Source organism: Orcinus orca, chromosome 13 (genome assembly GCF_937001465.1).
Source record: "Orcinus orca chromosome 13, mOrcOrc1.1, whole genome shotgun sequence".
NCBI lineage: Eukaryota > Metazoa > Chordata > Mammalia > Artiodactyla > Delphinidae > Orcinus > Orcinus orca.
In genome coordinates this window covers 14,138,716-14,153,753 of record NC_064571.1, presented here as the reverse complement: position 1 = coordinate 14,153,753, position 15,038 = coordinate 14,138,716, and positions in this window count along the sequence as shown.

The following is a 15,038-nucleotide window of genomic DNA, read 5'->3' as shown; positions in this document are numbered from 1 at the left end:
AATTAATTAAGTTTGTAAATGATATTTCAAAGGAGCTTAGGGTCTTCAAGTTGAGTTAATAGATCATTAATCAAAGAGAATCGAAGGTCACTAGTCTTATCTTGCATATTTATAAACAGGATAACAAGATTTGTAAACTGAACATAACTGCTTAAGGATAACGAGGTTATTTCTGTGTTATGAAGGGAACATTAATTTAAAATCTAAGTAACTCTAAGTAGTCCCTTCTGGACTGCCCTCAGATTTAAAAAAATAATTCACAGGAACAGCTATTAATGCTAACAGCTAATATTTATGGAGGGCTTTACACGGACGATCTCATTCCATCTTCCATTCTAGATGAGACCCTGGGAGGTCAGGAACTTGCTCAAGGCCACACATCTAGGAGGCTGTACAGGTTGGACTTGAGTTGGCTCTTCCACTCCAGAGGCTACGGTATTAATTTTTGGAGGAGAAATTCTGCATTCTCCCTTTTTTTTTTTTTTTTTTGGCCTTGCCGCACAGCATATGGGATCTTAGTTCTCCAACCAGGGATCAAACCCATACCCCCTGCAGTGGAAGCTCAGAGTCTTAACACCTGGACCACCAGGGAAGTCCCCAGAAGCTGCAGTATTAACCACAGTGCTGAACGATCTTTGGGTCCTGGGTTTCCAGGGTCTGCACCGAGGTCCCTGGAGAATGGCTACACTTCCCTAACTCATACCAGTGAATGTGAGCTTGTCAGGGCCCCATCTGCCCAGCTGCTTTGGTGCTCAGCAGAAATAGGGAAGGGATTTTTTTTTGACATCTATTAATTTTTTTTAAATAAATTTATTTATTTATTTGTTTTTATTTTTGGCTGTATTGGGTCTTCGTTGCTGTGCACGGGCTTTCTCTAGCTGTGGCAAGCGGGGGCTACTCTTTGTTGCAGTGTGCGGGCTTCTCATTGTCGTGGCTTCTCTTGTCAGCTAAAGCACGGGCTCTAGGTGCGTTGGCTTCAGTAGTTGTGGCTTGCAGGCTCAGTAGCTGTGGCTCGTGGGCTCTAGAGTGCAGGCTCAGTAGTTGTGGCGCATGGGCTTAGTTGCTCTGCGGTATGTGGGATCTTCCCAGGCCAGGGATCGAACCTGTGTCCTGCATTGACAGGTGGATTCTTAACCACTGCACCACCAGGGAAGCCCTATTAATTTTTTCTTTTCTTTTTTTTTGCGGTACGCGGGCCTCTCACTGTTGTGGCCTCTCCCGTTGCGGAGCACAGGCTCCGGACGCGCAGGCTCAGCGGCCATGGCTCACGGGCCCAGCCGCTCCGCGGCATGCGGGATCCTCCCAGACCGGGGCACGAACCCGTGTCCCCTGCATCGGCAGGCGGACTCTCAACCACTGCGCCACCAGGGAAGCCCCTATTAATTTTTTTGTACATATACTTTGTCCCATTTTCCCTTAAAATGTATGCCTTCAGGATTTTTTTTTTAATATTGAGCTATAGTTGATGTGCAGTATGTTTCAGGTGTACAACATGTGATGCACAATTTTTGAAGGTTATACTCCTTTCACAGTTATTATAAAATATTGGCTATATTCCTTGCATTGTACAATATATCCCTGTGGCTTATTTATTTTATACATAGTAGTTTATACCTCTTAACTCCTTACTCCTATCTTACCCCTCCTTGGGGAAGGGACTTCTGAGTGGCCAATCTGAACCCCTAAGTACCATTTGTGGAACTGCCATATACTTGTGTCCTGTAAACACAGAACTTCTGACAATAGCCTGGCCTTGTGACAGGTGTGAACCAGGAGCTATGCATATTTTCTTCCTTGTTGTATACATTAGTCCTTTTCCCTTACTGTCCCTCTCCTAACGATTTACGTAAGAAATGGTGTTTAACATTACAGCATCGTTTCTAGGTAACAGAAAATTCAGGTGGGATTGGTGATTGAACTAGAAGAGAAATTAACATTGCGGAAAGATGGAGGCAGAGACTAGTGGGACCTGGTGTCTAAAATTTTGTAAAGAGAGTGCGTGTGAGTGACAGTTGCATTCTGCTAGGCAGCAGTGTGAGGGTGTAGTGATCCCTGTCACTCAGAGGGCTGTGCTGGGTCACGTCCGCTGTCTCCTGATTGCTTGTCTAACCATCCTCTCCACGGAAGGATTTGGAAATCTGAAAGCCGTGTTCCCTGACTCTCTACCTGTGAGGTTCTGCTGATGAGAGGCAATGGTGGGAGACTGGAAGGCGGAGATGGGAAAAGCCTTTTTAGGGGTGGGGGCTTCTGATAGCAACTCTCCTGGTAGCAGTGCTGGCAGTGGTGGCAGCAGTGGCAGGGGTGGTGGTACTGGGTAACACTGCTGCCCTTTTTTGCTTCCTGCAGGTACGAATCTGTAGGTAGCCTGAACTTCCACTTTTGTCCCTCCAGCTATTCCACCCCCTTTATCACTAATGCTCTGTGTTCAATCCCCTCTGTTTAAAATGTTTATGGTGCTTTCCATTTTGTTGATTGGCCTGAAACAGATCTCATTCTCTTGTTTGCTTTTTGTGCTCAGCTCTTTGATTTGAAGATAATCCATCTTGTAGCGTCTACACCAGGTCTGTCGCCTCTAACTTCATGGGGTGTGCATGGACCACACTGGACCTATCTCCTCCTCCAGGGTGGACACCCAGATTGCCCCCCAACATGCTGTCATAAATATTCTTATACATATTTCCTTTTTATACCCGTGTGAGAACTTATCTGCAATTAAAACGTATACCCAGAACTGAAATTGCTTTGTCATAGATCATAGGTATGTCCATACTACATCTGACTAAGTATTATAAGGTCATGACCCTGAATAGCCACACCTCCCCAAAATATAAGATAATGCTACATATACTATTCTGTAATTAAATTTCTCCCACTTTAGGTCAGACGAAAATTCAAATAATTCCAACTAGGGAAAAATTGTTTTTAATTAAGGTGCAATTATAATCAATTCTACTGAAACAACAGAAACGGTGTTTTGGATAACAGCTTCTAGAACGAGACTGCAAATTCCAGCTTCACCATGCACTAGCTGTGTGACTTTGGGACAGTTGCTTAACTTCCCTGTGCCTTGTTTTACCTACTTGTAAAATGGAGATGTTAATAGTACCTACCTTATTAGGAGGTTGTGAGAATTAAATGAGATAACGCACACAAAGTGTTCAGAATACTGCTGTTGGCTATTATTGTTGAATATTTAGGTAATATACAATTTTTTTGCTATTTCTCAACAATGCTGCAATGAAGTTCAAGATTTTTTATTATTATTCTTGCTGTTGTAAAAAACACATAGCATTAAATTTATCATTAATAAATTCACATCTTACTAAGCGAAATAAGTCAGACAGAGAAAGATAAATATCATATGATAGGACTTATATGTGGAATCTAAAAAATATGATACAAATCAACTTATTTACAAAACAGAAATAGACTCACAGACATAGAAAACAAGCTTATGGTTGGTTACCAAAGGGGAAAGGGTGTGGGGAGTGATAAATTAGGAGTTTGGGATTAACATATACACACTACTATATATAGAATAGATAAACAGCAAGGACCTGCTGTATAGCACAGGGAACTATACTCAATATTTTGTAATAACTTATAAGGGAAAAGAATCTGAAAAAGAATATATATATATATATATATATCTGAATCACTTTGCTGTATACCTGACACTAACACAACATTATGAATCAACTATACCTCAATAAAAAATGTTTTTTAAAATTTATCATTAGTGTGGGATTCTTAGACTGCCTATTGCACTGGAGTTCTGGCAGCAAATGCCAGCCTGATTTTAGCAACCTTTTGACTTGGGACACCTGGGTCTTTTTAGAGTAACAGGATGTCTCCACACCGTTTGCCCCACTGCTGCATGATCAAGGCCTGTGGCTGCGAGAGCCCTTCCTGAGGTTCCCTGATTTCTGCAGAGCCAAGATCCTTACCAGGGCCTTCCTGAGCCCTGGGGTGGGTGAGACAGGGCAATAACCTCCGGTTAGGCAGTGGAGCATCTGTACAAGGTTGTGTGCCATGAAGGGATAGAATTGATTCAAATTCCACAACTCTACCACCTGTGTGATCTTGTGCAAGCGATGTCACATCTTTGGACCTCTGTTGCCTCATCTGTAAAATGAATCCTGGCCTCGAGACTCATCAGCAATGTGGCTTGGGTAAGTCATCTTTTCCCCTGGGGTCTTAGTTTTCCCTTCTGTGAAGTGGGGTATCATCGCCTTTACAGGTTTACTGTAGGGATTAGGGATAATGTTTGCAAAGTGCCTGGCACAGTGCCTGGAGGAGATTCTGGGGCTGGTAGACAGTTTCAATACTGCGGATTCTGTCTGCTTGACCCTCTGGAAATTCTGACTCGTTGGCATCCAACCTGCGCATCGAACATAAGGTCCCCAAAGCCGCCTCATGCTTATGCTCCAGTGTCTCTCTGAGTTTGTAAACACTCTTTCTGGATGCCCTGTGGGAACATTAGGCAGCCTTCTGTATCTGGTACTGGGGCCACAGCCTCAGGATCCCTTCTGAGACCTCTTCCTTCTCCTCTGCCCCTGTCTCCATCCCGTCTTTATTTTCCACACTCCAAAGGCAACCTTCTTCCTTTCCAACATGAATGGATGAAGACATTTCATCTACATACATTCCCAAGGGCACCCCGGGAGGGGGCTGTCTCTACTTCCCCACCTCTTATTTGTAACTCAAAACAGCAAATCAGGGGGACCCCGGTTTTAGCTCTGAAATCTTGGAAGTCGTTGCTCCCATCCTTACAGCAGGAGAAAAGCTGAACAAACTGACAGATCAAGGAGACAGAAAATCAGTAATCACATAGTTGAGCTAAAGAGCACCATCAGTTGTCTGGATCTAATTGACACTTATAGAATACTTACCCAACAAGAACAGAATACACATTCTACTCGAGCTCACACAGAACTCTCACCAAGTGTTTGTGTCTTCCCCAAATTCACATGTTGATGCCCTAACTCCCGGTGTGGCTGTATTTGGAGATGGGGCCTCTGAGGTAGTAGTTAAGGTTGCAATGAGATCATAATGGTGGGGCCCTTATCCAATACAATTAGTGTCCTTATTAGGAGAGACATCATGTGAGCACAGAGCAAGAAGGCAGCCGTCTGCAGGCCCAGGGGAAAGCCCACACCAGACACCTACTGGCAACTCCCTCTAACTTGCAGTTCCAGTTTCCAGAACTGTGAGAAAATAAATTTCCATTGTTTATGAAACTGTGCCCCATAGAATTAACAGAAGCTGATAACAGAAATTCTTGAACTTGTCTTACATAACAACAGATAAAGGAACAACTTGTTAAAAGTCCTTTGCTTGTAAACTGCCTTCGTTGATTAAGTTCACTTTAGTTTTTTTCTTTCTTTTTCCCCCCTCTCTTTAATTACATACCTTCCCAGCTTCACACAGCCAGCTGTTCTACAGGAACTTGGAGTCAGCTCCTATTCAGTGCAAGACGGCTGGGGGACGACTGGGACCATGAATCCTAGACCTGGCCTGTGCAGATGTCCAACCAACAGCCTTTTGACATCAGAGGGCCAGAAAACTCCACCCTCAGATCATGCTAAGCACATGAATATGCAGAAGCATGTAACCCAGATGCACCTTCCCAAACACCAATTACCTCATCTTTTTCCCATACATCCAATCACCTTTCCCCACACCTAAGGCCACCCTGCTAATCCTATAAGTACCCCAATGCCCTCACCTTCCTTTCTTTTGTTGTTCATAACTTTGTTGTCATATCTAAAAAGTCAATGTCAAATCCAAGGTCATAAAGATTTACCCTTATGTTTCCTGCTAAGTTTTTTTTTATATATATATAGTTTTAGCTCTCATATTTAGGCCATTGATCCATTTAGAATTAGTTTTTTGTATGTGGTGTGAGATAGGGATCCAACTTCATTCTTTTGCTTGTGGAAATCTAGTTGTTCCAACAGCATTTATTGGGGAGACTGCTCTTTCCCCATTGAAAGGACTTGGAACGCTTGTTGAAAATCTGTATAGCACAGGGAACTTTACTCAGTATTCTGTAATAACCTATATGGGAAAAGAATCTGAAAAAGAATGGATTAAAAATAAAAAGAAAAAAAATCAATTGGCTGTCAATGTATGAGTTTATTTCTAGACTTTCAATTCTGTACTATTGGTCTATTTAACTATCCTTATGCCAGTACCACATTGTTTTGATTAATGTCACTTTATTGTAAGTTTTGAAATTTGGAAGTGTGTATCTTCCAACTTTTTTTTTTCTTTTTCTAGATTACTTTGGCTACTTGTGTTTCCTTGCATGTCCATATGAATTTTAGGGTCATCTGATCCATTACTGCAAATCAGGCATTTGGAATTTTGATAGAGATTGCACTGAATCTGTAGATCAGTTTGGGAGGAGTGCTGCCATCTTAGCAATTTTAAGTTTTTTGATCTATGAACATGGGATGTCTTTCCCCTTATTTAGGTCTTCTTTAATTTTTCAACAGTGTTTGGTAGTTTTCAGACTATGACTTTTGCACTTCTTTTGTTAAAAGTATACTTTTATATTCATAAGTATTTTATTCTTTTCGATACTATTGTAAATAGAATTGTTTTTGTAATTTCATTTTTAGTGTGCTCAAAGCTATTATACAGAAATATGATTGATTTTTATGAGTCGATCTTGTATTCTGCAAACTCGCTGAACTCATTTATTACTTCAGTCATTTTCAGTGGATGCCTTAGGATTTTCTATGTACAAGATTATGTTATCTGAAAACAGAGACTGTTGCAATTGTTCCTTTCCAATCTGGGTGACTGATATTTCGTTTTCTTGCCTAGTTGCCCTGTCTAGAATCTCCAGTTTGGGGGAAAGCATTTAGTCTTTCACCATTAAGTGAAAACCCATTAGCTGTGGGCCTTTTGTAGATGTCTTTTATCCAGTTAAGAAATTTCCCTTCTATTCTTAACTTGTTGAGTGTTTTTTTTTACCATGAAATGGTATTGGATTTTGTCAAATGATTCTCCTGCCCCCATCTAGTGGGATGATCATGTGAATTTTGTTTTTTATTCTATTGATATAGTGTATTACAAAAAGTGTTTTTTCTAAGTTAAACCAACCTTGCTTTCCTGGGATAAATCCCTGGTCATGGTGTATAATTCTATTAATAGAGTGCTGGATTAGATTTGATAATATTTTGTTGAGGATTTTTGCATCTATACTCATAAGAGATATTGCTCTATAGTTTTCTTTTCTTGTGATGTCTTTTCTGGTTTTGATATCAGGGTAATACTGGTCTCACAGAATGAGTTGGGAAGTGTTCTCTTCTGTGTTTTGGAAGCGTTTGTGAAAAATTGGTATTGATTCTTTAAGTGTTTGGTAGAATTCACCAATGAAGCCATCTAGGCCTGGGCTATCATTTGTGGGAAGTTTATTGATTAATTATTAACTTGATCTCTTTACTTGTTATAGGTCTATTCAGATTTTTTTTTCTTGAATTAGTTTCTATGTCTTTCTAGGAGTTTTTCCTCTTCATCTATTATCTAATTTGTTGGAATTCAGTTGCTCATAGTAGCCACTTATGATTATTTTCTATAAGGAAGGTCAGTAGTAATATACCCTTGTTTATTTTTTAATTTAGTAATTTAAGTATTCTCATTTTTCTTGATCAATGTAGCCAAAGGTTTGTCAATTTTGTTGATCTTTTCAAAGAACCAGCTTTTTGTTTTGTTGATCCTATAATTTTTCTAGTCTCCATTTCATTAATTTCTATGCTAATCCTTGTAATTTCTCTCCTTCTTCTTGCTTTGGGTTTAGTTGGCTCTTCTTTTTTCTAGTGTCTCAAGGTGGAAGGTTAGGCTGTTGACTTGATATCTTTTTTTTTTTTAAGCTTTATTTATTTATTTATTTTGGCCGCACCACATGGCATGCGGGATCCTAGTTCCCCGACCAGGGATCGAACCCACGCCCCCTGCAGTGGAAATGTGGAGTCCTAACCCCTGGACCACCAGGGAAGTCCTGAGATTTTCTTTTTTAATGTAGGCATTTACAGTTATAAATTTCTTTCTAAGGACTGCTTAACTTCATCCCACAATTTCTGGTACTTTGTGTTTTTTATTTTCATTAATTTCAAAGTATTTTCTAATTTCTCATAAATTTTTTCTTTGACTCTTTGGCTACTCAGTTGTGTGTCATTTAATTTCCACATCCTTGTGAATTTCCCTAATTTATTTCTTTGACTAACTTCTAATTTTACTGCATTGTGATTGGATAACATTCTTTGCATCATTTCAATCCTTTTAAGTTTATTAAGGCTTGTTTTATATACATTGGATAGAACAACTGGGCAGAAGGCCAACAAGGAAATAAATGACTTGAACAACGCTCTACAATAAATGACTTGAACAACATTCTACGCAAACTAGGCCAAGCAGGACATTTTCTAGAACAATGGCCACTAACCACTGGACCACCAGGGAAGTCCCAGCATGTATGTTTAAATGTATCAGTATCTCCTGTGGATGTGTATTATTTGTACCATAAAGAAAAAACACAAGTAGTGTTTCTTCCTGATGGCGGGTCTAGGAGTCAGGAGTTGTGGTGGGCAGGGACCAGCAGATCAAGGAATTGTCAAGGCCAAGCTGGGCTCTGCAGGGTCTATAGGAGCTCCACTGCCTCCCAGAGCCTCACTCTCCCAAACCGTCCACTTAACAAGGGACAAACTTGGATGTAAGAGGTGTTGCAAAGGCAGAATCCATCTGACCTTCCACCTGAAACTGGAGGACTCTGGGTCATGGTACCTGTGAGATTCTGCCTATCAGAAACTGAGTCGTTCAGCAGAAGAGCCCTGGAATTTTTGGCATTTGGAGTCTGAGGTCCAGGCTAGCTGGGGAGGAGGCAGTGTCCTGAAGGAGGTGGACACGCTGGGCTGTGGCTCTGGAGACTTGACGGGGAGGCCTCACTGCAGACCTGGGTGTGGAGTAAAGAGAGGCTGTATCAAAGTGTGACCCATGGGAGTGGATGACCCTCCAGGGGGAAATTACAACGGGAAGGGGAAAAGAGGATCACGGCCAGAGGCTTGGGAGGAGGAAGGGGAACCCAAAGAGAAGTGGTCAGAGATGGTGCAAGAAGGAGGAAATTAGCCCAGCCGAAGAAGAGGCCTGACACGCAGAGGAGTGGGTCCCACCGGCCGCCCTTGGGGCTGCTTGGAAGCCCGGGGCTCTGAGAGCCGCGCACGCACCGCAAGACACTAGGCGGCGCTGTGGCCCATTCTAACAGCCACTCCTTTTCGTGTCGGGGTTTTCTTCTTTTTAAAGAGAAATTAATGTGTGCTGCCCTCCCCACCCCACCCCCCCATTTCCTGTTTAACAGATGAGAAGCTCAGAGAGGGACTGTGGTTCCCCCCAAAGCATACAGGGGTGTCATGGCCGAGGTAGGGCCACCTTGCCCACCAGGCCCAGCCCTCCAGCACCACCCACTTTTTAGTCATGCCAACAGTGAAATCACCTTCCTTGGTTTTCCCATCCTTTCTGCTTCCGGTTCCCCATCGGCCCCACCCCCATTCTCCGTCCACCTGCAGCCACAGAGATGTGTTTCAGTATAAACTGAATCAAGTTGCTCTCCCAGTAACACCCTGTGGTGGCTCCAGATTGCTTTTTACCCCGACATTCAGCTTAGCCTGGCCTGCAGGGCTTCATGCCTCTAGACGCTTCACCCTGAGCCTATGCATACTTGCCTTTTGGGTTTGCTCTGATAAAGCGGGTCCTGCTGTGTCACCTCCACCAATCTCTTCGCTCTGCTTCCCCACTCCTCCTCTCTCCTCTAACTACCCCCTTGGTCTCAGGCTGACTTTCCTGGCTCTACAGTGCCCTCCCCTGTGCTCTAATGCCTGCGTTGTCATGTTCATGTCTTTAATGTTTTTTCCCCTCTGGACTGAACTCCAGGGCACTAGGACAGGGTCCATTTTGTCTGCAGCCTGTCCATCAGGGTCCAGCCGTGGCTCTAGGAAGGCTATCGCACTAAGGATGACCATGCTGGCAGAGCGGGCGAGGAGCTAGCACCAGGTGTCACGGGACAGGATCTTTGGGGCAGGTCCACTGAGTACTAACGTATAGCCAAGAGCATCTGTCTGGAACCGTGGGCAGACCATCAGCTGTTCTCAGCGTTTGAACCAATGGTGTTCCATACAGAACGGTCAGCCAGAGCCACAGAATCGAGTCAGCAGAAGGGGCCCCCACGGTTGGTCTCACTTTTGTATTCTAGGAGCTGGTATATTTTACTGTTTTTAAAAATAGAACAATCAGGGTTTCAGTTCCAAGTTTTGGAGAATGTGGGGCTGCATCTGGAGCAGGTAGGAATCAGCACGGCCTTTGTTCTCACCTGGTCAGACCTCTCCCAGAGATGAGGCCAACAGACCCTTGAGCCAGACAATGACTAATGTGGAGGCACCCACAAAGCTGATGGTGGACCAGCGCCCCGCCATGCTGTCGCTGTGGACATTACCAACTTTGGGCTGTTGGCCAATAGGACAAACATGTCAAAATATTTCCCTCTCCTTTCTCTCTTACAACAAAGCTGCAGCAGTGGGTGTTAATAGACGTTTTGGATTTCCCCAGTGCATAGGCCAGCTGCAGGGCTACTGAAACCCAAGTTTGTTATGCAAAGGAGGTCATGCACAGAGACTTCAAAAAGCCTGAAGAAATGAAAAATGATCTAAATAAGCTTTTCTTCTTTCTATTTCATATCTCAATGCTAAATGATATTTAAAATCCTGTTAACTTTTTTCAGGAGTATTCAAAATTGGACAATAGAAATTAGATAGTCCTTTGTTTCTGCAGGAAGTTTTGACACCAGGCTGTGGTTTTTAAATCTGCCTCCTAGCTCCAGGCCAGAATCTCCTCAGTTGTCAGCCTAATTTCGCAAACTTCCTAGAGAGGAAGGATTCTTTCTAGTTGGAGAGAAGCGAAATCGATGTTTAGTACAGGATGTGAACAGGGGGTGGGGTGGGCAGAGAAAAGGGAGAGGGGAAGAAAATCAGGACTGGCTCTCTATAGAGAAAGGTTTGGGGAAAATTCTGGAGCAACTTTGAAGTAGCTTCAGGCTGAGATGTAAGTGGTCCGGAGAACCCCTTCTGAAAGTTACTCCAACTGTCTTGGTATAAATACTTTAAAAAAACACAAAATAGGTCACTAGGAATAAATCTATAAAGCAATGAGTATGGTGATTATACTATTTAAAGTCAAAACCAGGATATTTGACAAGCTAATTGGACAGTATAATTGGAACTGAGACTGCCCACCCCTTCCAGATGAGAGGTGCCAGGCTGGCGTGCATGAACCCTAAATGCTCAGCCGTGAAGCAAGAGGTCGACCAGATGTTTCCTGATTCCTGGTCCTGTTTCCGGATCATGAGTGGTGGTGATGTTGGGAGAATAGGAGAGGTTAGTAAGAGAACAGAGGGTCTGTCCCTCTGACTTCTCCTCAGCTCACCCTCCAGGATCACAGCACACACCGTGTTCTTAAATTTAGGTCAATTTAGAGCAAAGTGACATAGATGAGCCACAGACGAGACAGAGGGGGAAAGGCCACTGCTGGGACATTCCACTCAACTTTTAACTTTAGGACAAGACTTTTGGTTTACACTGGAATCTATAGTTTTGCCTGTTTGGAGCGTGTGTGTGTGTGTACGTATATTTTTTTTGAGTCTTCCTGTTCATACTAAATATCACACTGGAAGAGGAAGCAGCTCTAGAACAAAACCTCATAGTCAGAAAGTATTTTGTCCACCATTTATTTTATTATTTATTTATTTGTTGGCCACACTGTGTGACTTGTGGGATCTTAGTTCCCCCACGAGGGATTGAACCTGCGCCCTCAGGAGTGAAAGCGCGGAGTCCCACTGGACCGCCAGGGAATTCCGTCATTGTCTTTAATGTCATTTTTCTTGAAACTGATTTTCTTCGATAAATCAAAAGAATATAAGCCAGGTAACAGAGAACAGAGTGGAAATACGTTACTCCTTTAGAAGTTACAAGTTTTTAGTGTACAAACAGTTATTGCTGTTATGACATATCTCCTGAATAGTTTCTTACTGTACATTTTCTGAAAGTTCACTTTGTTAATATTTCCAGCTACACAAAGGCTGTAATGGCTACATCTGCCCAATCTTGGATGGCTGCCTGACACCACAGCAAAACTTGACATCTCACTTCTGCCAGACAGAAGGAAACTTATAAACCTGTCATTCTTTGGACATGTCTTATTGACACAGCTCATTGGAAAAATCTGCTTTTAAAAAAGTCATAACTAAATTTCACAGCATGTAATTTATTCTCATTTCACCACAGCCCCGCTGAGTGGCTACTTTTCCTGTCTGCAGAATGGGTTGGAATTTAATACTGGGAACTAGTCAAATTGAATCATTTGGGTAATGAAAGTCCAACTACGAAGACTGCAGTTTCCTTTTGGGGAGCACTACTTTCTTGTCAAAATTTTTTTTTTTTTTTTGCGGTATGCGGGCCTCTCACTGCTGTGGCCTCTCCCGTTGCGGAGCACAGGCTCCGGACGCGCAGGCTCAGCGGCCGTGGCTCACGGGCCCAGCCGCTCCGCGGCATGTAGGATCCTCCCGGACCGGGGCACGAACCCGTGTTCCCTGCATCGGCAGGCGGACTCTCAACCACTGCACCACCAGGGAAGCCCTCTTGTCAAAATTTGAATGTGCATATGAATGAATGGTTCTCTTCAATTTACTTCAGTTTTATGTTGTGTCGGTTGTAGGTAAATACAGATAAACACCTTGTTCTGTGAACACAAAAACAGGCTAAAATGGCACTGGGATGTAGGAAAGAAGAGAAAAAGACAAGTTTGGGCCAGGGTGCCTGGCCCTCCAGGGAAGGGCAGGGGGTGCGCTATGTACTGGGTCTTTTCCCCTGTTGTCTGCACTTTAGTCTGAGAGCTGAGGGTGCGGTCATCTGGGCGGCCTTCAGGGAGGGTCAGCGTCTGGGGAGATGGTGTCGGTCCCACGGGCAGCAACACAGAGTCCTTCGTTTGAGGGAAGCATTTTGTCACCATGTGCGTGAACGGAAGTCAGGCCCAGCATTGCACAGTTCCTGCTTGCTACACAAGCATTCTAAAAGCTCACTTCATTCTAAGGGGAATTCTGCTAAATCACAGAACTAGTCATTTCCTTCTTTCTTAATGCGCTTGACTGAAGTGCACCAAAGAAAGGAAGAAAAAATAACCCACACTTGGATGCTGTAAACCTGCCAAGGAGAATAGATCCGATTTCAAAATCTTCCTATGATGCTGGTCTAAAAGTTTCTCCTGAGACAGAAATAAGGCAAACGTAACAATCCCTTTGATATCAAGTCCAAAAGCACTGGAGTTAGAATGTAGTTAAAATAAAGAGGTCCTTGGTTTCAGAAATCTTTAATACCCTGGGGAGACTAGGGTGTGACTACTTGTTGTTCTCTTTTACAATCAGCCCATGTCTGCAAACCAGATTGACTGTTGCCGGTCAAGAGGTCATAGTTCAACAGAAACAGTCCAAAAAGTGGGCTTGACAACTTATTTTAACTAATGGGTCCACAGATGATGAGACCCGCCCCCACCCCCAAATCTGTGAGAATAGACATCACCAATGCCTTATTAGTACCTTGTTGGGAAATTTAAAAAAAACACCACCACCACCGTGACACAAAAGTATCAGTGAAGAAGACAAGGTAACACCTAGAGGCATGAAGTTGTTCAGAAGATCCCAATTTATCTTTGTCTAGAAACATGGCACACGTCATCAGGAGATACTCATCCTGGTCCCCAAAACATTTTTCTACGGCCAGCCTAGGTTTCTGGAGAGAATAAGCTCTCTGTAGGAAAAAACAGAAAACTAAAACTCACTGAAATTTTCTGTGGCTCAAAGTTCTAGTGAGAAGTATGTTAAAGTACAGAACATGTGTAAGTCATCCTAAGTTGCCTCAAAACCGATGATTACATCCACGTAAGAGCATGTGTGCCTACAAGGCTGCACAAAGCTGAAAGTGTGATGGAGGAAACTCAGTTACTGGAGACCAACCTTGTGACACCCTGGGGCACCTGGAGGTCTGTTCCCAGAAAAGCAGGCGGAGACACAACCCTGAAGCAGAGAAGCAACTTCTAATGAAAACTGCCGAAGTGCTTAAAGTTCTCAAAGATGGTCTCTGGTCAACTCTGATTGGTGGACACCATGAAAGGTCATTGAAAAAAATACGCCTTTTTATTCACTTAGGGCACTTACTGCCTGCCAGTAATTAAACGTTGAGAGGCACGGGCAAAACAATGTAAAAATGAAAAAAAAAAGACACACAGAGTAGGAGGGGAGGGACGAGGCCAGGTCTGGTATTTGTTGAAAGCTGAGGAAGTGCTGGACGGGCTACTTCCCAGCAGCTGTGCAAGGCAGGGGAAACAAGGCCACGAGACCACGCGCACCTGTGAAGGGATGCACCGGGAAAGCTTTCCAACTGTTGGACCCTGGCTGTTTCTTGTTTTTTCTAATAAGCATTTGGGCTTCTCTAAGTAGCCCCTGAGGAACGAGGGGGTGGAGGTGTGTGGTGCAGGCCTGGCCTCACCTGAAACACAGGACAGCTGCAGACCGTTTCCTGAGTCTCAATATTCAGAGCTAAGTCTCACCGTTTAACAGATAGGAATTTTCTTTCTTCTTTTTTTTTTTTTTTTTTTTTGCGGTACGCGGGCCTCTCACTGTTGTGGGCTCTCCCGTTATGGAGCACGGGCTCCGGACGCGCAGGCTCAGGGGCCATGGCTCACAGGCCCAGCCACTCCACGGCACGTGGGATCCTCCCGGACCGGGGCACGAACCCGTGTCCCCTGCATCGGCAGGCGGACTCTCAACCACTGCGCCACCAGGGAAGCCCCAGATGGGAATTTTAAAGCATTTTTTCCTAAACAGTGTCTTACAGAGTAGAATCCATAGAAAATTTTAAGAAAAGACATAAAACCAGAGAAATCCTATTTTGCTACGCAGGCTGCTCTGAGCTTGACCCCAGAACCCTGGA